At 37.8% G+C, this 24,590-nt stretch overlaps 2 long non-coding RNA genes across 2 annotated transcripts; one reads left to right on the top strand and one right to left on the bottom strand.

The window, feature by feature from the left end:
* Positions 1–390: 390 nt before the first annotated feature.
* On the bottom strand, positions 391–7,699 carry LOC145220430 (uncharacterized). Its single transcript, XR_013858171.1, has 2 exons — positions 7,377–7,699; positions 391–6,539 (listed from the first exon to the last, which is right to left on the bottom strand). It is a non-coding gene; the product is annotated as an uncharacterized LOC145220430 (long non-coding RNA).
* A 7,474-nt stretch (positions 7,700–15,173) lies between these two features.
* On the top strand, positions 15,174–16,681 carry LOC145220414 (uncharacterized). Its single transcript, XR_013858145.1, has 2 exons — positions 15,174–15,642; positions 15,866–16,681. It is a non-coding gene; the product is annotated as an uncharacterized LOC145220414 (long non-coding RNA).
* The last annotated feature ends 7,909 nt before the right edge of the window (positions 16,682–24,590 follow it).

Genomic DNA, 24,590 nt, shown 5'->3' with positions numbered 1-24,590 from the left:
TTCATCGATTCTTCTGCCCGAACTTTATGGCAGATTACACACTTTGGTTTGCCATGAAATTCAGTAAAACCAAGGTTTCAAAATGCCTCGTCAAATAATCTTTTTCTGGTATTTTTTGCTGCCATGCTAGTATAATGCTAAGCTTTACTTACAGGCTACAAATTACTGTTACTAAAGCAAACTGTAAACAGCGTGAAATATCTTAACACTACACCTGCATAAATAACTATTCACTCGTTCTGGTGCCACCTTAAATAACACAAAGTTATAGTGTTGAGTCATAATACATTTTGTCCAAACCCATTGTTACGCGATAAATCCATTTTGTGTTTTTCTACTACCACGATTTAAATGCAACAGGAGGTAACAAGCTGTACTACAAAACAAGAGCAAAAGTTGCAATCTAAAACTAGCATAATATTCGTTTTATTTTCTGTGATCAATTTTAAAATGAAATAAATTAAATTCTGTGACTTATCGCGACCCCAGAAAAAGTTTAGGCGACCCCACTTAGGGTCGCGACCCATAGGTTGACGACCACTGCCATAGAGCATGTATTATTTTAAAATCTACATGATGTCAATGAAGCGCAAATTCATCAAAAATGTAACGGCGTACCAGCAGTAGTACCAGAATACAGTTTTTGTCGCGCCTCACTTGATTTCTATGATCGCCATTTTTATAACGCACTTCGAAATTGTTGAACCATGTCACGGTCGCTTAAGTGAAAACAAAATTGCTGACAATAATAGCAACCCGTGGCACTGGAGAAAACAGTTCTTCATAGAGTAATATAACGTTTGCTTTTATTTGGGTTAAATGTAAAACAAAGAAAGGATTGATGAGTTTGTTAAGTCTGTAACAATATAGCTGTTGTTATAATATAATCTAACATTAGAGCTGTTGTTTAAAGCGTACTCGGTCACTAACGAAAAACACGTACATTCAGTAGCAGTTGATTTTTATCAGTAAAGAAATTATCTAAGCAAAGAAACTTAAAGCATTTACATGTCCTAATAGTGCATTTATTCCACAGCCAGGCAAAACTTAAGAAGTTTAGCAACATGTACCATTATATACGCGAACAAAAAAAGCTAATTTCATAGTTTTACTAGGTAATTATTTCAATTCAAATTGAATCAGTTAAGAGTTTCGCGCTGTATTGACCTAGAAAGACACAATAACAATTTCAGTTTAGATTTTGTTCGGTGTTAAAATAAGCACTTTGTTGGTTGTGTGCAACAAAGGTTGTTTGCATATCGCAGTTTTGGCAATGCAAATCATAACAAACTATGTGATAATCAAATCCAGCAATAAGGCCTTGGATAAAACGAAGTATCATTATAGGGTCAAAAAGGGGACTTTTCACTTATTTCTTATGTCAGGGATGGCGAACCACTGACCCGCGGGTCACAAAGTGACCCACCATGTGAATTCCAGTGACCCACTTAAGGTTTCAAAAATGTATACTGATTACTATAGGTGGGGCTACCAGATTTCCAAGATTAAAAACCAACGCAACAGTTAACTTTAAGTCCTTTGCCAGATTACCTATTGTCGTAATATACAGATTGTTGAGTCAATTGTGAGGTATGTTTATTTAAACGTACAACTTGAAACAATTTGTTGTAACTTTGAAACAATTTGAAGGCGTCTTGTATAGGACGTCGAAACGTCGATTGTTTGCAATAAAACTGCTGGATGAGCAATACTTGTTGTAACTTTGTTGACACTGTTTGGTTCCACATTGGAATCTTTGTTTTCACGCATGAATTTCATAAAATCAAGTGTCGGGAATCGTCTCAGCTCAGATTCGACTGCTGCGTGTATTAAATTGAAAACAACCTAGGACAAGACTTAAAAAGATGCAGCAACAAGCATCTTAGCATTGACATTGACACATAACAAAATATGTGACCCACTTTGTTTTCTTTCCAAATTTTGATATCATGTTTGACCCATTCAACTAAAAAGGTTCGCCATCCCTGTCTTATGTGATAGTTGTTTAAATTGATGCTACTGATTGTAAGACCTTTGTGAGTTTGGGTAAAACTTGTAGATCATCTGATACCTCAACAATCACAAATCACAGTATGCCAGGCACATTAAAGGCTCCATACCGAATTGTGATTCACCTTTCGGCGGATTCTCCACTGAGCCTGCGTAGCTCAGTTGGTAGAGCGCGAGTCTACGCCTTCCCATATGGTAGTGAATGCTTGTTGACCAGCTCATTCGGTATGGCGCCTTCAATGGGCATGGGGTACTGTGATTTATATATGAGTGTGACGTGATCCCTGGTATGCATAGATGCTTCAGGGCTGATCCCAGTTATGAATTTATGTTCATATTAACTGATACTGGTCAATCTGGCGATCCCCTACTACAAAGCTGAAATGTGCAGCATACGAGGCATGCAGTGGTGCTTGTGATTCAACTTTCGGCGGATTCTCCACTGAGCCTGCGTAGCTCAGTCGAAAGAGCGCGAGTCCCGGAAAGACTCATGTCATGGGTTCGAATCCCACCGAAGGCTAGATTTTTCTAGCCTACGTCTTGCCATATAGTGATAGCGCCTTCAATGGGCCTGGCGTACTGTGATTTATAAATGAGTGTGCCGTGATCGCTGATCTGCACAGATGCCAGTTATGAATTTAACTGATACCTCAACTTTTAATGTGTGGTTTACATCCAACATACGATAACATGTAATAAAAACTAAAGGTAAGATGTCAAGCAAGAAGTATTTTCGCAATAATTACTCTTAAACTCTAGAAAGCAATGCTATGCAAAACAGTTTAAAGTCGCACTTTATTGAACGTGTTACCCCCGAGTGAACAAGAAAACAATATCCAAACAAAAGAATTCCAGTACTTGCGATTTAACTTCGTGATTAACAATGACGCTACGTTCGCTTTACAAAAACCCTTGCGTTAGAATACGTGCAACTGGCCTAGGTTGTAAACCACGATATAGTAAATTAAACCCAATGACGCTTAGGAAAGGACAAGCTTATTTGTCTGTTAACTTAGTTTTTTTATCCACAGTCGGTTTATTTAAGACGTGGGACTAAATGACAATGAGGTGTTTTTAAACCAACTTATAAGTTCCGTTTCTGTTTAAACATCGGGAATTTATTAATGGATAATCAAACCTTTTTTAGCCACGTTTAAATGGTAAAATCTCTCAAATTTATTTTTCGGCAGGGTACAGGAACTGGTTTAAACGTCTTTAATTATTTGGATTAGCAAGTTATCATTACTAGCATTTGCATTCGACTAAGACCACAACACTTGAATATACCAGGTGAAATGTAAGTGTGATTTTTCTTTTATTATTTAAATTAGGATCCGGGTCCCCCTGTCTGGTCCCAGGCATAATCTTCCCCCGCTGGTGGGTGCAGAGCTTTCAAGATTGACTTGCCAAGGAACTGTGTATTTTTATGGAAGTTGTGTTGTGTCCCTTCGTTGTCGTTCACTACATAAACTCAATGATACTGTTTCAGATTTTTTCGATTAATTAAAATCCTATTTTTGTATCTTACAAAAACAAAACTCTTCCTGCTTTAACAATTTTTAAAATATTTTTGTTTTGTTTTGTTTTGTTAGGTCTTTTTCAAAATTGACCCCAAAAAGTGAGTTATCCTCCCAAAAAGTCAAAATGGTAAAATTGGAATTGAGCGAGATATGGAAAACAAAAGAGCCACATACACATGTTCTCATTGTTTCCGTTTTCGATAAAATAAGTGTTTCCGTGTTGAAAAACACTGATTGGCAGCAAAATGCGAAGAAAAGGAAGATAATTTTTATGAATACGTTTGTTATAAGGTAACGATGAGATGTTAAAAACAGTTTGTGTGGACATTCTCGATTCTGTCCTTTTATCTTAAAGTTAAGCTGAGCAATTATTATCCGCACTTAAAACTTTGGCAATTTTGTCATGCATTTAAAACAAATTTACGCACAGACATTTGTACCTTATTGTACATAAAGTTTCAATTGTACAAACGAAATGCTAAAACCAGTTTTTGTTTTTAAAGTCACATTTCAACAACAAGAGAGCAAGTTTTGTTTTTAAAGTCACATTTCAACAACAAGAGAGCAAAATGAAACTTAATTTGAATTTTCAGGAATCGACACGATATTGCTGTGTTCAGGGTTACCAAATACCCAATATGGATAAAATGTGATCCAAAAAGCTTGCTATTGCCCGATTTGTTTAAAAGTACTATGATTGAGTCACGAATCCTTATTACCCAAATCGCCACACAAATATGGACACCAAATTTCAAATTGAACTTGCTTCACATAACGAAGCGATCTTTAGGAAATGTTTTTGTTTACCGGATGCATTTGCAAAGCAGGTAGTTTTGCTAAAAAGTGTTTTTGTTTTTCACATCTGAATCATTATATTTTTGCAGACATTTAAAAAAATCAGTACATTGCCAACTGTTTTAGGTAAGTCACACAATTAACTGGCTAAAATGCTCTACTTGCATGTAATTTAACAAAGTTGACCAGAGTAAAAACGAGCAGAATATTTACACGGCGGAGCAATTATTAAAGCAATGTTTGTGATGGAACAGAATTAATGGACTTAACTAAAAGACCATTGCCTGAGCGTTTTTAACAAAAATCATGTTTTAATTGCAGTTGATATGCCATCAACCAGCCAAGTTCAGGTATTAAACTTTTTTTAACATAATGCATGAGGGTCTGTCCACTCAAGTAAAAGCGCAATAGGGAAGGGTCCGGACTATTTCAAAAAAGTATAATGCTAGTTTTGTGACGTAACCTGTTTTAAACTGATGAGTCGGCTATTAAGATTCTTTGCATACATTGAAACGAGTGCATAAGCTTTTCGATTTGACTGTCGCGTCACAGGTTCTTGTTTTACGAACGGCCGTGATTTTGCCAATAATTTTTGTTTACAAGTTAAATTTGGTAAAAAATGAGCTTTCTTTCATGTTCTGTCTTGGGCCTACATCTTTATATTCCATACACAGTTGCACGTGTTACGATAGTACAAAGCAATACTATTATTTCCTTTAAGCCCGGCGTGCCTCTTACCACAAACGAAATAGCTACAGAGAAACTAAACTGGAAAGCACAACACAGCATGAACACAGTTGGCTCGTTGGGAGGGACAATAAAAGTTGGAGGTTGTGAGATTGTTATTCCCCCAAGCGCTGTTGACGAGAATGTGGACATTCACGTAACCTCTTTCTTCCACGAAGTTAACCTCCCTGGAGAAGCAGTAAGTTTTAAACGTAGACCTACAAGCATTTATTCAATTAAAAACTGACAAAAGATATGTAGCCGGGCAGTTTAAATTTTAAGCACATCGTGACGAAGGTTGCTACGATTATTTCACCAAGCGAGTGGAGCACATCGTGGGGAAACGGGGTTAAATAACAATCGACGACTTAAAAATAGGATATTCTATAAACTATCCAAATTTTTATACATTTTATTGCCTGCGAGAGATTCGTTAAAAAACAGAACTGTTTCAGCTGTCCAAATTTTATTAAGTCGGACATTGTTAAAAAAAATACCGATTTCAGGGAGCTAGTGACATACTTCGAAAGAATTTAATTGTAAAACACCAAAATACAACAACCAAATCAACAGTCCTGTAAAATATTTTACCACTAGATGTGTTTTAAGGAGACCATTTGTTACTTTTGTAGGTGGGTCAGTCGCGCAGGTCCACTGGGCCAAGTTCCTGATCTTCTACAAAACAGGACAGGAACTTTCGTTTGGCGGGGGTGACCTTTAGAGGGCTTGCGGGGTAAATACTGGGGAAAGCAAGTCAAACTAAACATATGGCACACCTACTAAAAACTTATCACCATCCATCAAACATTTTTAGACAAAAGAGGGTAAACAAACGGCAAAGAAGAAGAAACAAAACAAATCGACTGAAATCAAAATAGGCCGAAATAAGCAAACCTTTTACTCACTAACAATGTAAATAAACTAAACTTAACAATAATTGCAGTGTGTTACCGAACATTATTTGATGCTTTTAGCGCAGAATTACTCCAGTATTGCAATGCGAGCCACATGGATTTAGATTCAAGGAGGATGTCGAAATTACCCTTCCAACTTGGTTTCGAATAGGACAAGACAACCTGGTTGAAGTTGCGGTACAGGAGCATTGTTACGTCAGTATTTTTGAAAAAAAATATTTGCTTTTAATTTCAGCTGCGCGAATCCAACGATTCTTTGAATTTCACGACTTTTCAACATGTTTTTATGAGAAAAGGACAGCAGTTCTTTAAGTTCCGAAGAAGGCATTTTACATTGTATAGTCTAAATGCATAACATAAGTTTTTTTTGTTGTACACTATGTCTATGTTACAGTTTTGATGTATTGGTAGTCTCCATAAAACAACTTCTAACATTGGAAATCGAAAAGTCGTTGATTGTCGCTGTTTTTCCGCCCGAAGAACCTTCACATATACATATGCAGGTTTTCCTTGCACATAACATTGACACAGCAAAATCCATCGAATCCACCTTCATCCAATTCCCGGAAACAACCTTTCGTGTCAGGTAATCGTTTAGTTAAGCAGGGTTATTTAACGGGGGCGATATCGCGATTACGTCTTCCGAGGGGGCGATGGTGACAATTTTGGAAGTTGGGGGGCGATTTCAACATTACTCATTGTATAAATATGTACAAGAACTGTGAGACTCAGCTAACTTTAACTTACAAGCAGATATAATTCGTGTTGCAAACAGACACCAGTGATAAGGGACGTATCAGCTTAAACATGCTGCTATTTGAATACATTGTGTTTACTGGTGATTGTTTGTACTTTTTGTGATCTCGAGAGCAAGGTTGGGCATTTAATTTGCCACACGGGACACTTTATTGAGGCTATGTATGGTGACGGTCCATACTTTTTTAATACAACGGTAATGAGCTTTACCTCAAACTTGTTTCGCTTTCACACTTCTTACAACCACTTCCTTAACTGCGAAGTATTTGTATCATTTAGGATTCTCTACAGAGTAATGGGCGATTGTTTTCAACAAAAATGCGATTATAGGCGCATAATCGTAATATTGTTTTGTCTATGATGTAATAAATTTTAACAAATCTTAGATGCGTTAGTTAGAAGAATTGCGTGAAATGGACCTTGCGTGTTGGAGTAGCAATTAAATTAGGTGTTAGCTGTGAACTGAAGCTGTCGTGTTGCTGGGTGAATCTAACCGCCCACGTCTGCTCAAAAAACAGAACTTTTATACAAATAACAATCTTATAGGGGGCGATTTGGAGTCAGTGCCTTGGCAAGGGGGCGATTGAGCCAAAAAGGTTGAAGACCCCTGAGTTAAAGTGATTCGACATGCAAAATGATACAGAACCTATGTTACCTCATACAAAACACCAAGTCGAATAATAAGTGTCCTGGTTGCTGTTTTTGCAGAAATGATGATCAGAACGTCCAGGTGAATGTTCGTGGAGAGGATGTAAATATAGATCCTGCAGTTGCACACATGCTTAACGTTTATGACGCATCAAAGTCTCATGCAGAGTTTTCCCTATACAACAAAAATGGAGAAAGTTTAGTAAACCAAAAGATAGAGGTGTCTATAAAGTCAACTCAAACCGGCAAGACTTTTGACAACCGCATTTTGTTTTTGAAAAACTACTTGTGAGTTTGCAGCGTAACATGCATCTTGTCTTTTCGGCGTTATTTACTCTGTTGTTACTAAAAGAATACACTATTTCCAACAAGCAAATGCACCGCACGCGCTATTTTGCACTGAATATTATTTTGTTTTTTAAGCTTAGCTGAAAACAAACACCTCGAACATGGGAAATCTAGAACCAAACACTTCCAACAACAAAAAGGATTCGACAGAGAAAACTGTCTTGACACAAAAACTTTTTGCCCAGGTAAGAATTTTAGTTAATTTTATCACCTTTCTTCAAACAAAAAATAATAATCATCCTGGCACATCTTTGCAAGAGGATAAATTCGTGCAGAGGTGGGGAACCTTTTGATTAACAAAGGCCATTGAACGTTTTATAAACACTGTATAAAGGTGAATAAAAGTGGCATTTTTCACACATTTCTCTTCGACTGATGCAGCGTACAATGTCAAGGTTTTTAAAATTTATTTAGACATGGAAGACCGCACTTACTGCCCCAAAAAGACACATGTCGGCTTTCACAGGACAGGTTCCCCACCCCTGGGTTAGTGTTTTCAAAGTAAAGTTACCAATGAAATCATGTTAAGTATGCAGTACACTTACAGTTTAATATAGTCGACAACAGCAAACATATTCAGCACGTTTACATGCCTGGAGCAACAGTTGAAGAATCTATAGTTGGAACTATGGGGAATAATAATTTTAAAGAATGTAAGTGAGACTAATGTTTGTAATAAAACGTGACCATATGTCTACCGATTTCAACAAAACATTTTGATTCTTTCCTTGTGTGCTTTCAATAAACACTATTTTTTAGACTTACATCTTGTATGGGATATGTGATCAACCAGACTACGTGAATAGGTGGACAATTTTTGCACAATTTTGAGTTGGACAGTTAAACACAAAAAATGGCGAAACTGATATTGCGTCATGTGCATCTGTCTAGCTAGCTCCTAATAGCTTTCTTTTGTTTGCACAATATTTTTGTGCCAAAACATAGCCAAGTAACTTTTAACTAATTGCATAAAATCAGTGCTTGTCGTTGTTGTATGTTGTATATGTCATCCTGATAGTTCAGATTTTTGAATGCAGGGCGGTCACCTTATGCCTGCCTCTCAAAACGCACAATTTTGGCTTACGTCCTAGATTTACTTGTGCTTGTTTTTGTTTCAAAAATTGTAAAAAATTATCCGTTTCCCTTTTAGTAAAATCATTTATCCGGTTGTGTGATTCAGAATACCGCGTTTTAATGGCCGTTGGTACCTTGTCGTATTTTTTCTTCCGATCGGACGTAAAAAAGACTTGGGTAGGACTTCTCGCAGTCCAATAGGAATGAACTTTAGTTTGATTTAAAAAAAATACAGTTATCGTCGACAAAACAGTTCGTAGAATGTATTGCATTGAATCAAATGTACAAAAAGCCACCACGCTTTTATGAAATGGCTTAGAAATAATGACCAAACAGCAGGGTGCGGTCAGCTGCACCCCCTTCTCTTGGTCCTAAAAGTGTTCTAGTTTCACCAAGGCGTTAAGCAAAAAGGGATTGAATTTTGATTGATATATTGTCATCAATAATATTTTGCATGCAGCTGGCAACCTCAATTAGCCAAAATTTTGTAATATCGCATTTTTGTTTGTTGAAGTCATACAATATGTTTTGTGTTGTGTAGGATGTAACTTTTAGTTTATATCACTTTGTACGATACATGACTTGTGCGCTGCTTCGGTCGCACTGTACTTTATGTGAGAGTAAAAAAAAACACCTCACAGAAGTAAAAACGAAATCTTTCTTTATGCATGCGCCCTAAAATTGACTGCATGCCACACTTTTGCAGTCAACACAATCTAATAATTTAGTCTTGTGTATGTGGTTCCATTATTTTGCCGTGTACGTTTGCATATACCCAGCTGGTTAACGCACCGCATATCATGCAATACACACATGTCACGATTTGGCACGTGTACATGTCGTTCGATAAACCTATATCAAGGGTTGGGCAGCTTGCAATAGAAATTTCATTAGTTTAGCCATGATGAAAAAACGATTCGATTCGGCCGAAACCGAATATTCGGCGGTTTTGCCGAATAAATTCGGCCGAATCAATCGAATCATTTATGACGTCACGCGAAGCCGTACGCCACGCGTTTGACATGAAAACATGTTTATGTACCATGCAATTAGTGCAGAATAGTTCTGTTTCGTCCTCATTTAAGTTCTGTGAGGTTTAAAAACTACAGTGAGAAAAACGATAATGTGTTGAAAAAGGTAAAAATTGACGCGATTTTCGTTATGTTTAGGCTTTTGAAAGATTGCGTGGAGCTTAATAAGCAAAAAAGACACGTTTTACGCTTAAAATTTGTGTTCGTAAAAGATTCGGTTTCGGCCGGATCGCAACAAATTATTCGGCCGAAACCTGTTTCATATGTGTCTGTTGGAGTTTACAGGCTGGGGCCATTAGATAACAAAATTTGTGTGGTTAATTTGAATAGTAATGTTGTGAAATGTGTTATGCTGCCTTACAAGGCGGAGTTTGTTGCTATTGAACTTATTCACTCAAGTTGAAAATTTTGTTTTTAGAAATTTAGCAAAAATGAAAGAATTTGTATTTGTAAAGTTTTCCTCTGGCCAATCTGATTTGGTTCATCAAAGTTGGATGGTTTCTGACACTAAATGCAAACGGCCTGCAGGTGGCAACATTCAACACAGCAAGCAAGGGACAAAGTCGCTCCAGGGGAGAATTGGAAAGCATACAAATGTGAGGTGCTGTGTCAATCCAGTAAGTTCCAAGCACCTATGTTGCAATATAGTAAAGATAAACAAGTGTGAATGACAACAACTAACATTTTTCAGATTCATTTGATCGCTGTATTAAAAAGGCATATGCGGACATCGGATACCTTTTAGGCGACCCCGTGATATTATATTTTCGCCAGGAAAAAAAGCACAAAAACGGTACAGGAAATTAGTGTTTATCTGTCTAACATTATCTGTCTAAAGTGTTTTTTTTTAGAAAATTGCCCCCCTCTTTGCCAGTAGGCACTGAATACACAGAAATCTGGCACTGTGTTAAGGGCTTACAAGCAGATGTGAGAAGGTCTCTTACCCAAATAGCTGGCCTTCGCACTGACCTCTCTTTTACTAGAGATGTGCTAGTGCAAAAAATTGGAGAGATGAACAACTTACAAAGTTCATCTAATTGTCATTCTATGATTCTAGCATGGTTGAACCTGCTGCTAATGATGAAGAACTACATGAAACCATTGAAAGTATTGAGGTTTGTAGATTTACTTACAACAATTTTCTGCAAAATATTTAAAAACATTTTTTTTAGGACCAACAAGCCATAGCATTGAGGGTGGAAGGAAAAGGATTGCGCAGCACAATTCGAGAGTTTCTGCGCCTCTTCGTGAAAAAGGAGTTGCTGGTCACTTATTCATGGTCTGGTCTTGGCTACAAACGCCAACACAACAAAAAGGCATTTAAAGACAGCAAGTTGTACAACCTTCTGATCGGTATGTTGCAATGCTTGTTTTCACCATTTGAACATATCTGTTTGGTTTTTAAACCATCTACTTTTGGTGTGGGTCTCCTTCTAGAGCACATTGTTTTAAACTTGCCGGATTCCAAAATGTAAAAATTCAAACAGCAATATTTGACAAAGTCGCCAAGAAACTGCCTATTTAGATGCTTGGTACAATTCAAAGCATTTAAAAGATAGTTGGGTTTACCCACCCAAATGCATTGAAAATCAAAACATAAATACACAGTGTGTTTTTCATTGGTTGTTGAAATTTCGGCCGCAAGACCAAAAAATGTTTGAACGCTGACTGTTGTGCCCCACACGCAAAACGATGTGACACGAAGGGAGTAATAGGCAAGGTTATGACCTAAGAGGCGCAGCGCTCAGCGGTTGGTATCCTCGCACTGTCACATACACTGGCGGTGATTCAATCATGCCCGGATCTTTTACTGCCTCAGTGAGCTATATGGCCATGCTGTTTGCATAAACGCCAGCCTTTTATGAATCTATTGAGCAATTTTTGTGTTACTGGCTCAGCTAAGTAGATAAAATATGATGAATAAAATAAAGAACACCACGCCAGACTTCAAAATGTGGTAATACTTTGCATATGTCCTTCAGCTGACGGACTACAAAAATGAAAAGGTCACCACAATCAACGGCGAGATAATTGTGGTTTTACCTCAAACGAACGACTGGGAGGGTGGAAGGCGGGCCGGCCGAATCCAGGCCCATTTGTCATCAAGTGGTTCTTCAACCGAAGTTAGGGCGGATTCGGACACAGAACAATGAATCGTCGTTAAGTTCGTTTTCAATAACATAAAAATACGATAAGATGCCTACTTTTTTGGGGATTAGTTCGGAGAAGATTCAAACATGGATATTTAGGATGATTTATCTATGACTTATCCCTATTTATGTCTGGATTACCAGAGATTCTGCGACGTTCAAGCATGATTCATCATAGAAAATCATACTTGAAATTATGCTTGAAAGTGTTACCTTTCGTGTCATAACACAATGATAAATCTCGGAAGTTCGCACCCCATCCAAGTCCGAACCAAATAAGTTCAATGATATTACATGTATGAAAAGGGGAAAATTTTCCACCTGGGAAGCTTCCTTCATCGTTAATAAGTACGTTTCTTAAATAGTCAGTTTCAACATCCGCGGAAAACGCCATCAAGTAAAGGCTGGATTCTTTCTCCACATGCGCCTGTGTCTCCAGAGAAGGGCCCTTCAATAGCCATACTAGCGGCGTCCCAATACAACGTCAGGAAGTTTTAGCTCTTGTCTCCCATTGAGTGGTAACACCAATAGTGACACGGAAGTCGTTTCAACGGCTACAGGCTGATCCGTGGTTAAAGTGTTTAGCGTAAAGTGCACCCCATTTGCAGTTGTTTTAGCACCCAAATTCTCTGCCATCTGACGTTCGCAAAATGTCCTATTAGCACCTGAGTCAATCAAGGCTTATGTATTTACCAGCTTGTGTCCACATCGTACTTGAACAGGAAGTATATCCAGGTACGCGGATGGCCTCCGTGCCGAATCACTTTCTCTGTTGGTAACGGAATTCATGCAGTCATTGTGAAATTCGGGAACATTGTCGTTACTCTCATTGCCTGTAACACAGTCCCTTGATTCTTGCAAACTTTCTTCGCTTCTCGTACGATTTACGTCTAAACTGTATACATTCGTCGATTCGATGAGGCCTTTTACAGAATGCGCACAGACGTGAGAAATCAACTGCGACGGCACTCTCCGGAGCTGAAGCGTTTACGTTGAACGCAGATACCTTCTGTCTTCTGCTGTCAGTCTTTTCCATAGCAGGTAGAAACAGGCATTTTCCGAAAATCGAAATGGCTTCTCGGCTTTGCTCTATGACAACGCTACATTATTTGTTCTGTCCTGGACATGCAACGATTCCGACACCCATTTCTCCCACATCTTAAGTGGCAGCTTGTTAGCAATCGAGGAAATAAATCCCACTGAGTCTACAATGGACGTACCAACTATTTTTTCCAGGGATGCACAGCAATTTCGGAGCAGTACGGCCAGTTTCTCGAGACCGACTGGGTCATTGGAAGTCAGTCTCGGGACATCCTGTAGCAAATCCTCGCAGCGCTGATCTATTATATGGGGCTGTCCGTACCTTTCATATAAATCGCGTCGAGCCATTTCGTAACCCTCTCGAGGGCTTCCACCCAAGCAAAAATTTATGTAGGGCCCTTCTGCAATTTATGTTCGTTTTCCCTCTTCAGAAGACTTGGGCCATATGCTAAACCCATGCATAGTCCTGACGTATATGTTTGGCATATATGTTTCAAATGCAACCACGGCCAGTTAAGGTCCTTGTGCTGCTTTGTATGTAAGAACCTAGCTTGTTCTAACAAGGCACTGCGCAATGCCACACTTGATTTATGCAAGAAATTACTTGTAAAGTACATAATCTGAGTTAACCTTATAAATAAATACCACGTTATTGTAAGAAATTCTCTTTTATTCCAACGAATAAGCACAATGAAACGACCATTAGGTGTTCCTTCAAGCTTGTTCTGTAGATTTCATGTGTTGCTGCCTCCCGCCATCCCAATCAGCCACTCTGTTGAACACTCGTTTTATTGCGTTGGCTATTTTCTCTCTGTTGGCACCTTGATGGCAACAAGTGTAGTGTAGAACATCTAAAAAGTAATGTTTTTCAAAGAGACATCATAAAAGCAATTAAAAGAGCAACATGCATTGCATTAAAAGCACAATATATTGAAATTTTTACACTACAAAATGGTTCAAACAAAACCTGTAAATTTACATACCATTTCAAACAGATTTATACATTAAGTAATAAGTAAAATATCTGAAAACTTGATAATACTTATGAACAATTTCAACTGCAAATGATAAAACTACCTTGGAACTCAATAACAACGCAAATACACTTTAAAAGTATTCTAGGGTTGCCATTCGTCAGGGTTTTCCCTGACATGTCAGGAAATTTAGTTTTTAAATATGCGTCAGGGAGAAATGTTAAAATGTACTTAAAAGTCAGGAATTTAGGAAAAAATACATATATATATATATAATATGAAATTAATGTACCAACGAAAAGCTGCTAGTAGTTAGCTACAACCGCGTCTATACCATGAAACGAAAAAAGGTAAACTGGCGGCGCGCAGGTTAACGTACAAGTTACTGTTTGGTGTGTGTGCGCGCGTAACAATACCTGTTTGTTACTAACAGGATGCGTTAAATACACAAATAAAAATCCGCGTCTCAAGAAAAAACAGCATTCGATGCTACGTGTGGACGTGGGAAATTTCATTTCCTTAACTGTGTACCTAATATGCAGGGAAGTAACTAACAACTAAAAGTCGAATGGGTGAGACATAAAAACATTTTTACAGTGGCATTTTTCTTCAAATTTAAAAAGGGCCCTGTGTGTGTTTAAAAAAAAAAAAAACTTAACCACACAGAAGCCTACGCAGAAAGTTAATTGACCAGGATCAAAATATCGTATGTAACGTTTTCTCGTGTCGCCGTCCGTGTGACTTCCCAATATTCTAATTTATTCCGGAATAGAAGTGTTTGGATCGCAAAAATGATTAACGCAGCGGTTCTCAAACTGGGTCCGCGGTCCTTTGGGGCATTTTGCGGGGACCGCGAAAAGGTGGAAGTAATTCTATATCCTTTTTGGCGTCAGTTTGTGCAACTGGATAAGTTCAAATCAAAGTGAAAGTGAGAATCGACCGTCTCCATTGTTAAACAATAGGCTTTATTGCATGACAACTAACAAAAATGCCATTGTTCGCGCACAATTGTAATGTTTTTGTCTTGTCTGTGATGTCAAATTTGGATCATTGTTATGCGCAATTTTGCATAACTAGCTAAAATCCTGCAATCAACTTTCGTTTTTCTGACATACACATTCAGGCTTACGTTAACACATTTAGACTTAAAGTTTGAGAAAAACTGGGTTCACGCAACCACCCGATCCGTCTGGAAGTCCCCGATTAAAATCGGCTGTGGTACGCAGAATAATGCGTTTCTTATCGGGCGGGATTAGAATCTTTAGAACCTGTGTTATAACACAGCCCGATTGCGGACGGTTTTATCGGTAATGGCAGTGGAGCATTAAATTTGTTTTTTATTGGCAAATATTATATTTGCTGTGATAATAATCGCAGGTAAATTGGGTTTTATATCAAAATGGCAGTTAATTGTAAAACAGCAAGACAAAAACAAATGCATTCTAAGCTGTGAAATGAATATGTTAAACACTAAAATGAGCCAAGAATCAAGATTGAAGTACCTGATTGGCATCAAGGTTCTGGCAATGAAACAATGCAAAGAGACCTTTCAGTGAGAAGAATTTCAAGTTATTACCTTTGTATGAAGCAAAGTGAGGACCAGCACACTGTCATATGAGGGCTTGTAGATTGGATTTGAATTGAAATGATTTACAGTAAGTGGCTGCCTTGTTACTGCCTTTCTAAACTCAACTCTTTCTGTATTTCTGGCTGATGTTATTTTGAATTTTAGCACAGTTAAAAACCCCAATATTGAATATTAACTCTGTTTTATAACACTTAGACTGCTTATTGGTGACTAAACTCAAGCCTCTTTTGTTTAACCCATAATTGTCAAGTCAAATGAGCATACACTTTATCTTTATTTTTTTATTGCAGTTCACCATCCGGGAAAAATGCTTAAAGCTTGAAAAAATCAACAGAAACATTCCATATCAAAAAAATTGAAGAAACTCTTTCATTGCGGAAGAATTTTGTCGACAAAAACAGCTCTCTCTTAAAGTGTCAGCAAAATCATTGATGTATACGACCTGTTACTTGCCTCACAGGAGAAAATTGTGTGTCGAGATATGCACCACATACTTTAGTTTTACATGAATCAAATCGGAATATGTGTTATTTCTTTTCCACTGTTCTACCTGCCAGCAAGTTTATTTATTAGTTCTTATACCCAAATTAAGAATTTGTATTCAAACATTTGTAGGCGTTGATATTATTTTACCTCCATGGTGATTATGGTCTCATGTAAATTCTGAGAATGTTTTGCACTCTGATGTAGAATCGGACAGTGAAGTGATTCATCAGACATAAATTGAGAACCTCTAGTTTTGACCAGTAGTCTGCATGATAGCATGTTGTAACAATTGGGTGGTTCAACCTCATCTTTCACATGATATCCGGTTTAATTTTCTTGATAATTCAGCAAATCATTACATTTTCAGCTGTACAATATTGTTTCACATTTTTGTTTTATTTTAGTCTGTTTACTTAAAGATCCTTGTTTAGTATGTACTATGTACTTGTAAATGCAGGTTTTAACTGACCAATCAACCAATTGCTGTGAATGTAATTATTTATTCTCTTCCCATTTATTTCTGCTTCATATAACTATGGGACTCAACTTGAAAATGTTGAAGTGTGGAAATTGGGTTCATAAGGTGCTTTTTCCATCAATAAAGTGTTGTCCTCACTGTGCATTTGGTGTTTCATCATTTTCATTAGTACAGGCTTTAACGTGTTTGAGACCACTAACGGCTTGAGGTATATGTAAACGGTTTTTACACGCCAACTCTAAACAACATTCAGTAAACGCTTGCAAAATATCGTTTAAATCTAATCATAACCTCGTAAATGAGAGACGTGCATCATAAGCGAACGCAGGGCATGACCGCTTTAAAAATGATTTTTGCGCTGTCGAATTATGTAGCCTATAAAAGCTCCAGATTTTAAACGGTTAAAGATAAACACAAACGGTTTTCACAGGTCAACTCTAAAATATATCCAGTAAAGGCATACAAAATATCGTTTAAATCTGATCATAACCTCGTAAATGAGAGGCGTGCATCATAAGCGAACGCAGGGCATGACCGCTTCAAAAATGATTTTTGGGCAGTCGACCAATCTAGCCTATACAAGCTCCAGATTTTAAACGGTTTAAGATAAACACAAACGGTTTTCACAGGTCAACTCCAAAATACAGCTAGTAAACGCATACAAAACATCGTTTAAATGTGATAATAACTTTAAACCGTTTAAAATCTGGAGCCTGTACATGCTATATGGGTAGACCGCGCAAAAATCATTTTACAGCGGTCATGCCCTGCGTTTGCTTATGATGCACGCCTCTCATTTACGAGGTTATGATCAGATTCAAACGACATTTTGTATGCCTTTACCGGATGTATTTTAGAGTTGACCTGTGAAAACCGTTTGTGTTTATCTTAAACCGTTTAACATCTGGAGATTGTATCTACCATTGGTTGACTGCGCAAAAATCATATTTAAAGCGGTCACGCCCTGCATTCGCTTATGATGCACGCCTCTCATTTACGAGGTTATGATCAGATTCAAACGATATTTTGTATGCCTCTACTGGATGTATTTTAGAATTGACCTGTGAAAACCGTTTGTGTCTATCTTAAACCGTTTGTCATCTGGAGCTTTTATAGGCTACATAATTCGACAGCGCAAAAATCATTTTTAAAGCGGTCATGCCCTGCGTTCGCTTATGATGCACGTCTCTCATTTACGAGGTTATGATCAGATTTAAACGATATTTTGCAAGCGTTTGCTGAATGTTGTTTAGAGTTGGCGTGTAAAAACCGTTTACATATACCTCAAGCCGTTAGTGGTCTCAAACACGTTAAAGCCTGTACTAATGAAAATGATGAAACACCAAATGCACAGTGAGGACAACACTTTATTGATGGAAAAAGCACCTTATGAACCCAATTTCCACACTTCAACATTTTCAAGTTGAGTCCCATAGTTATATGAAGCAGAAATAAATGGGAAGAGAACAAATAATTACATTCACAGCAATTGGTTGATTGGTCAGTTAAAACCTGCATTTACAAGTAACTTACATAGTACATACTAAACAAGGATCTTTAAGTAAACAGACTAAAATAAAACAAAAAGGTGAAACAATATTGTACAGCTGAAAATGTAATGATTTGCTGAATTATCAAGAAAATTAAACCGGATATCATGTGAAAGATGAGGTTGAACCACCCAATTGTTACAACATGCTATCATGCAGACTACTGGTCAAAACTAGAGGTTCTCAATTTATGTCTGATGAATCACTTCACTGTCCGATTCTACATCAGAGTGCAAAACATTCTCAGAATTTATATGAGACCATAATCACCATGGAGGTAAAATAATATCAACGCCTACAAATGTTTGAATACAAATTCTTAATTTGGGTATAAGAACTAATAAATAAACTTGCAGGCAGGTAGAACAGTGGAAAAGAAATAACACATATTCCGATTTGATTCATGTAAAACTAAAGTATGTGGTGCATATCTCGACACACAATTTTCTCCTGTGAGGCAAGTAACAGGTCGTATACATCAATGATTTTGCTGACACTTTAAGAGAGAGCTGTTTTTGTCGACAAAATTCTTCCGCAATGAAAGAGTTTCTTCAATTTTTTTGATATGGAATGTTTCTGTTGATTTTTTCAAGCTTTAAGCATTTTTCCCGGATGGTGAACTGCAATAAAAAAATAAAGATAAAGTGTATGCTCATTTGACTTGACAATTATGGGTTAAACAAAAGAGGCTTGAGTTTAGTCACCAATAAGCAGTCTAAGTGTTATAAAACAGAGTTAATATTCAATATTGGGGTTTTTAACTGTGCTAAAATTCAAAATAACATCAGCCAGAAATACAGAAAGAGTAAATCATTTCAATTCAAATCCAATCTACAAGCCCTCATATGACAGTGTGCTGGTCCTCACTTTGCTTCATACAAAGGTAATAACTTGAAATTCTTCTCACTGAAAGGTCTCTTTGCATTGCTTCATTGCCAGAACCTTGATGCCAATCAGGTACTTCAATCTTGATTCTTGGCTCATTTTAGTGTTTAACATATTCATTTCACAGCTTAGAATGCATTTGTTTTTGTCTTGCTGTTTTACAATTAACTGCCATTTTGATATAAAACCCAATTTACCTGCGATTATTATCACAGCAAAAATAATATTTGCCAATAAAAAACAAATTTAATGCTCCACTGCCATTACCGATAAAACCGTCCGCAATCGGGCTGTGTTATAACACAGGTTCTAAAGATTCTAATCCCGCCCGATAAGAAACGCATTATTCTGCGTACCACAGCCGATTTTAATCGGGGACTTCCAGACGGATCGGGTGACGCAACCGAGATAAATTTTGTCAGGGATTGTGTTTTATAAAATATGGCAACCCTAATGTGTTATAACACTGCCCGATTTTATCGGCAATGGTCAAGAAGCATTAATTTTTTTTTTATTGAAAAATATTATATTTTCTGTGGAAATAAGCGCAAGTGAAATGGGTTTTGCATGAAATGGCATTCTCTTCGATTGTAAACTGTAAAATACAAAATTGGCCAAGGTTGTTGTATCTTATGGCCATCCACATTCCTGATAACAAATGGAGTGATGATAAGTGACAGTTCAGGGCTGAGAAAGCATTTCTAGTGCTTCATGAAGCAAACTCAGACCCAGCACACTATCAAATGAAGGACTTGGAACATTGGATTTGAAAAGCAATTATAGACAGTAAGTGGGGTTGTCATTCTCAACTGTTTCTATAATTTTAGCAGATGTTCATTTGTTTGTTTTGTAGGCATGTTTAACAATGTGGTAGCTCATCTCTAGTGTGATCCTGGTTTTTTCATTTCTACTGGCTAAACTAAAGCATTTTTTGTGCATTCTCCTAATTGTCAAATTAAATGTTGCATACACTTTATATCTTATTTTTTGTTGTAGTTCAACGTCTGGAAAACTGATTAGACACATGAAAAAAATCAACAGAAACATTCCAAAGGTGATTCAAAAGTGCCTTGGATAACATGAAAGAAAGTGATTGATTGTGGAAGAATAGTGTGGGTCAAATAAGCTCACTGAAGTGTCAGCCAAATCATTGATGCATATAACAACATGTTTCTTTTTTTCTTTCATCACTCACAGGGTGACATTTCATTTTATTATACGCACCACACACTTCTGTTTTACATGAATCAAATCGAAATATGTGTTTTTTTGTCACTGTAATACCGACATGCAGGTTTATTTAACAATTCTTGTACCCAATTTAAAGCAAACTTGTTATGCTAGATGTGTTCAAAGATTCGTTGGTGTTATTTTAATCTCGTACCCAAATTAAGGCAAACTTGTGTTGGTTAGTTGTGTTTAATCATTTGTTGGTATTAATGCTATTTTACCTACATGACATAATCATAGCGTAGTTAAAAAAGCATCTCTTGGGTAAATATTTAGAACATTTCCACTTTATAGACTCCTTCAGTAAAAGTGATTTATCACATGGTAATGAAAAACCTTTATTTTTGACCAGTAATCTCTATGATAGTTTGTTTGCAAGGATTGTTTGATACAACCTCATCTTTCACATGACAGCTGGTTTTATTTCAGTAATTCGCAAAACATTGCATTTTCAAATTTACAGTATTGTTTCACGTTTTTTGTTTCTCAGTATGTTTACTTGATGACTACTTTTTGTGTACTCATTGAAAATGCAGGTTTTTACTTGATAAATCAATCTTCTAATTGTCTAAGTCTATCCCCTTTACAATTTGTCCTTCGTTCATATAACTGTGGCACCCATTATGAGAATGTTACTCTGTGGAAAATGGGTTAATGAGGTGTTCATTTTTTCTATCAATAAACTGTTGCCCTTAACTGTGCATTTGTTATTTCATATTTTTAAGTACAAGCCTTAACGGGTTTAAAAACACAAAGCGCTTGAGGTAAACAAACACGGTTTAAACAGGTCATCTGCAAAATACATGTAATAAACGCATACAAAATATCTTTAGAATTTAACCACCAAATCACAAATGAGAGGCTTACATCATAAGCGAACGCAAGGCACGACCGCTTAAAAATGATTTTTTTGCGCTGACGACGCTTGTAGCATATACAGGCTCTAGATCACAAACGGTTTAAGGTAGGGTTGCCATATTTTATGAAACACAATCCCTGACAAAATTTATCTCGGTTGCGTGAACTCAGTTTTTCTCAAACTTTAAGTCTAAATGTGTTGACGTAAGTCTGAATGTGTATTTCAGAAAAACGAAAGTTGATTGCAGGATTTTAGCTAGTTATGCAAAATTGCGCATAACAATGATCCAAATCTGACATCACAGACAGGAAAAACATTACAATTGTGCGCGAACAATGGCATTTTTGTTAGTTGTCATGCAATAAAGCCTATTGTTTAACAATGGAGACGGTCGATTCTCACTTTCACTTTGATTTCATCTTATCCAGTTGCACAAACTGACGCCAAATAAGGATATAGAATTACTTCCACCTTTTCGCGGTCCCCGCAAAATGCCCTAAAGGACCGCGGACCCCAGTCTGAGAACCGCTGCGTTGACCATTTTTGCGATCCAAACACTTCTATTCCGAAATAAATTAGAATATTGGGAAGTCACACGGACGGCGACACGAGAAAACGTTACATACGATACTCTGATCCTTGTCAATTAACTTTCTGCGCAGGCTTCTGTTCAGTTAAGTTTTTTTTTAACCAAAAAAAATAAACGATGGGAGTCACAAGGACCTTTTTAAATCTGAAGAAAAATGCCACTGTAAAAATGTTTTTATGTCTCACGCATTCGACTTTTAGTTGTGAGTTAGTTCCCTGCATAATAGGTACACAGTTAAATGAAAGTTCCCACGTTCTCACATAGCTCCGAATGCTGTGTTTTCTTGAGACGCGGATTTTTATTTGTGTATTTAACGCATATTGTTAAATATCTAGTAACAAACAGGTATTGTTACGCGCGCACACACATCAAACAGTAACAGGTACGTTAACCTGCGCGCCGCCAGTTTACCTCTTATCGTTTCATGGTATAGACGCGGTTGTAGCTATCTACACGAAACTTTCTCCGTTGGTACATTAATTTTATAATATATACAAGTAATTTTTCTTGAATTCCGGACTTTTAGGTACATTTTCACATTTCTCCCTGACGCAGATTTAAACACTAAATTCCCTGACATGTCAGGGAAAATCCGGACGAATGGCAACCCTAGTTTAAGGTAAATGAAAGCGGTTTTCACAGGTCAACTCTAAAATACATCTAGTAAACGCATACAAAATATCTTTAGAATCTAACCACCCCATCATAAATGAGAGGCGTACAACATAAGCGAACGAAGGCCATGACCGCTTTAAAATGATTTTTCGCCCTGACGACCCATGTAGGGTATACAGGCTCCAGATCACAAACAGTTTAAGGTAAATGAAAACGGTTTTCACAGGTCACATGTTCTAAAATTCTAACACCGCCCGATAAGAAATGGGGATTTTTGCGTACCACAAGCGCTACTAATCGGGGACTTGAGCGATCTCACTATCGCGTTCGCTTATGCGCATCGAAGCGTGCTATTTGCCTTTTTCTTTTATCACCATTGCCTCCTTATAAACGCCGTTTTCGCGTTGCTACTTAAAAAAGTTTCTACACGACTCGGACATTGAGCCGCTGCTCAATAAAGCTTCAACCGCTTCACTGGTGACCTTCAGACTCTAAAACGGACTTTGAAGGTCATGGAACACGCTGTCTGTCTCAAGCTTCCCACGTGTCTTGTTTCAAGTACGAGCTCTGTTCCAAAATGTGGCAGATAAAACGAAGTTTCTTTACGTCGACTCGGCACTGGAACTATACCTTAGCACACTGGAACTACGTACAGCAGTGTTAGTAATATTCCTGTTGGAACGGCATCTGCAACACATGCGTATCAAGTACAACGCCTACTTCCAAGCATTTGCGATTTCCTGGCACAAACAAGCAGCGCGACTCCTGTACGTGCCTCTGGATATTTGATTTGTTTGAAGGGCAGCTGGCAACAGTTGAGTGCAAAGCACACGCACAACGCTTGCTTCAATCGATTGCTTTACCCGGCACTACCGTGCAGCGCGACTCCTGCACTTGCCTCGGGATATACGATTTGTTTTGCCCGATGAAGACCCGACTGATCTTCATTATTTGGCTAATAAAGCAGCCGTGTTGCGCTATTTCGTGCACCTCAAGCTAGCTAAGAGCACCGCTTTGCTCTGCTACGCTACGTCATTCCGCAGTGCCCTAGCAAACACGTGCAGCACGCCATCCGAACTAGCTTTCGAACACACCTCTTCGGGCATCAAAAACCAACCCGTTTTTTGGATGAAATCCTCGCTCCTGAAACTGCCAGTCATCTGTTCTCCACGAACACTGTTTCCGCGGCACATGCCTGAGGATAATTAATTGGATTTTCGGCCAAGGAAGTACCGACTGTTCTTCCTAAATTATTGGAAGAAAACTTTTAACTTTAAAAAACGACTTGAAATTATTGCTTAATTTTTGCAAGGACCATCGCAAAGACATCGATGCGCATGCTCAATCTACCCTAGCAAAACAACAAAGCTGTAATTTCTTCCCAGTAAAGTGGTTGGCGCTTTCAAAAAAGTGTCGCACTACAAAGTTACAAATACGCGCCGACGCCAACTAAACTTAAAATGGCTTTCAAATGAAAGGTTTAGAAAAAATGTTCAATCGAAATATTGTCAGCTTTATGGGGTTAGAAACACGAAGGACAGCATGTCAAACACTACCAAACGCACTAAAAATCAACAATTTAACCACGCCTCCGCGTCTTCCATTGTTTACTGTACTTGCCGCAAACCCTGGAATGACGACGATCTAATGATTGAATGTGAAACATGCTTGGAATGGTTCCACCCAAAGTGTGTGTTCAATGACGTCAACGTTCTAAAGTACACAGCTGACGAGTGGAATGGTCTTCATTTTAAATGCAACGAGTCAAACGATAGTTCAAATTGGCCACCATACTCTGTATCATGAACAACCTACAGCGACAATCTGCCAAAGCGATTCCCCAGAAGGCTCGTTTTCATACTTAACTAACATAGAATCGGATGACGACGCCACCGTCTGCTCGTCAAATGGGCATTCCTCATGCTCTCAAACCACAGATAGCGACATAGAATCGTTGCCTGACTTCGTTACACGAACGCAACAACTGACAAATCTGATGACTGTTGGGTTCCCGCAGAAGTAAATAACGAGATGGGAAAGTATACAAAAAGTGTTGTAGACTACACGGCAGCTCTCGATAAAAATATAGATTTTTCTATTAGTCTCGAAGAATGGAAGAAAATGGCCGAATCCAGGGGAAAACATTCGTTTTCAAACGATTTGTACCAAGATGTCGTTATTTCAAATATTTGCAAGATATACAAATGCTGCGTTCCGTGCATTAGGTATCACTAAAAGTCCTTGCTCTGTTTTGTATATTTCCAATTTGGACAAAAGCTACAACGAAGGTTATGTGCAACTCTATTGTAATCATAAAAACTGC

Source organism: Phallusia mammillata, chromosome 3 (genome assembly GCF_965637545.1).
Source record: "Phallusia mammillata chromosome 3, kaPhaMamm4.hap1.1, whole genome shotgun sequence".
Classification (NCBI taxonomy): Eukaryota; Metazoa; Chordata; class Ascidiacea; order Phlebobranchia; family Ascidiidae; genus Phallusia; species Phallusia mammillata.
This window is presented reverse-complemented; position numbering and strand designations above follow the sequence as displayed.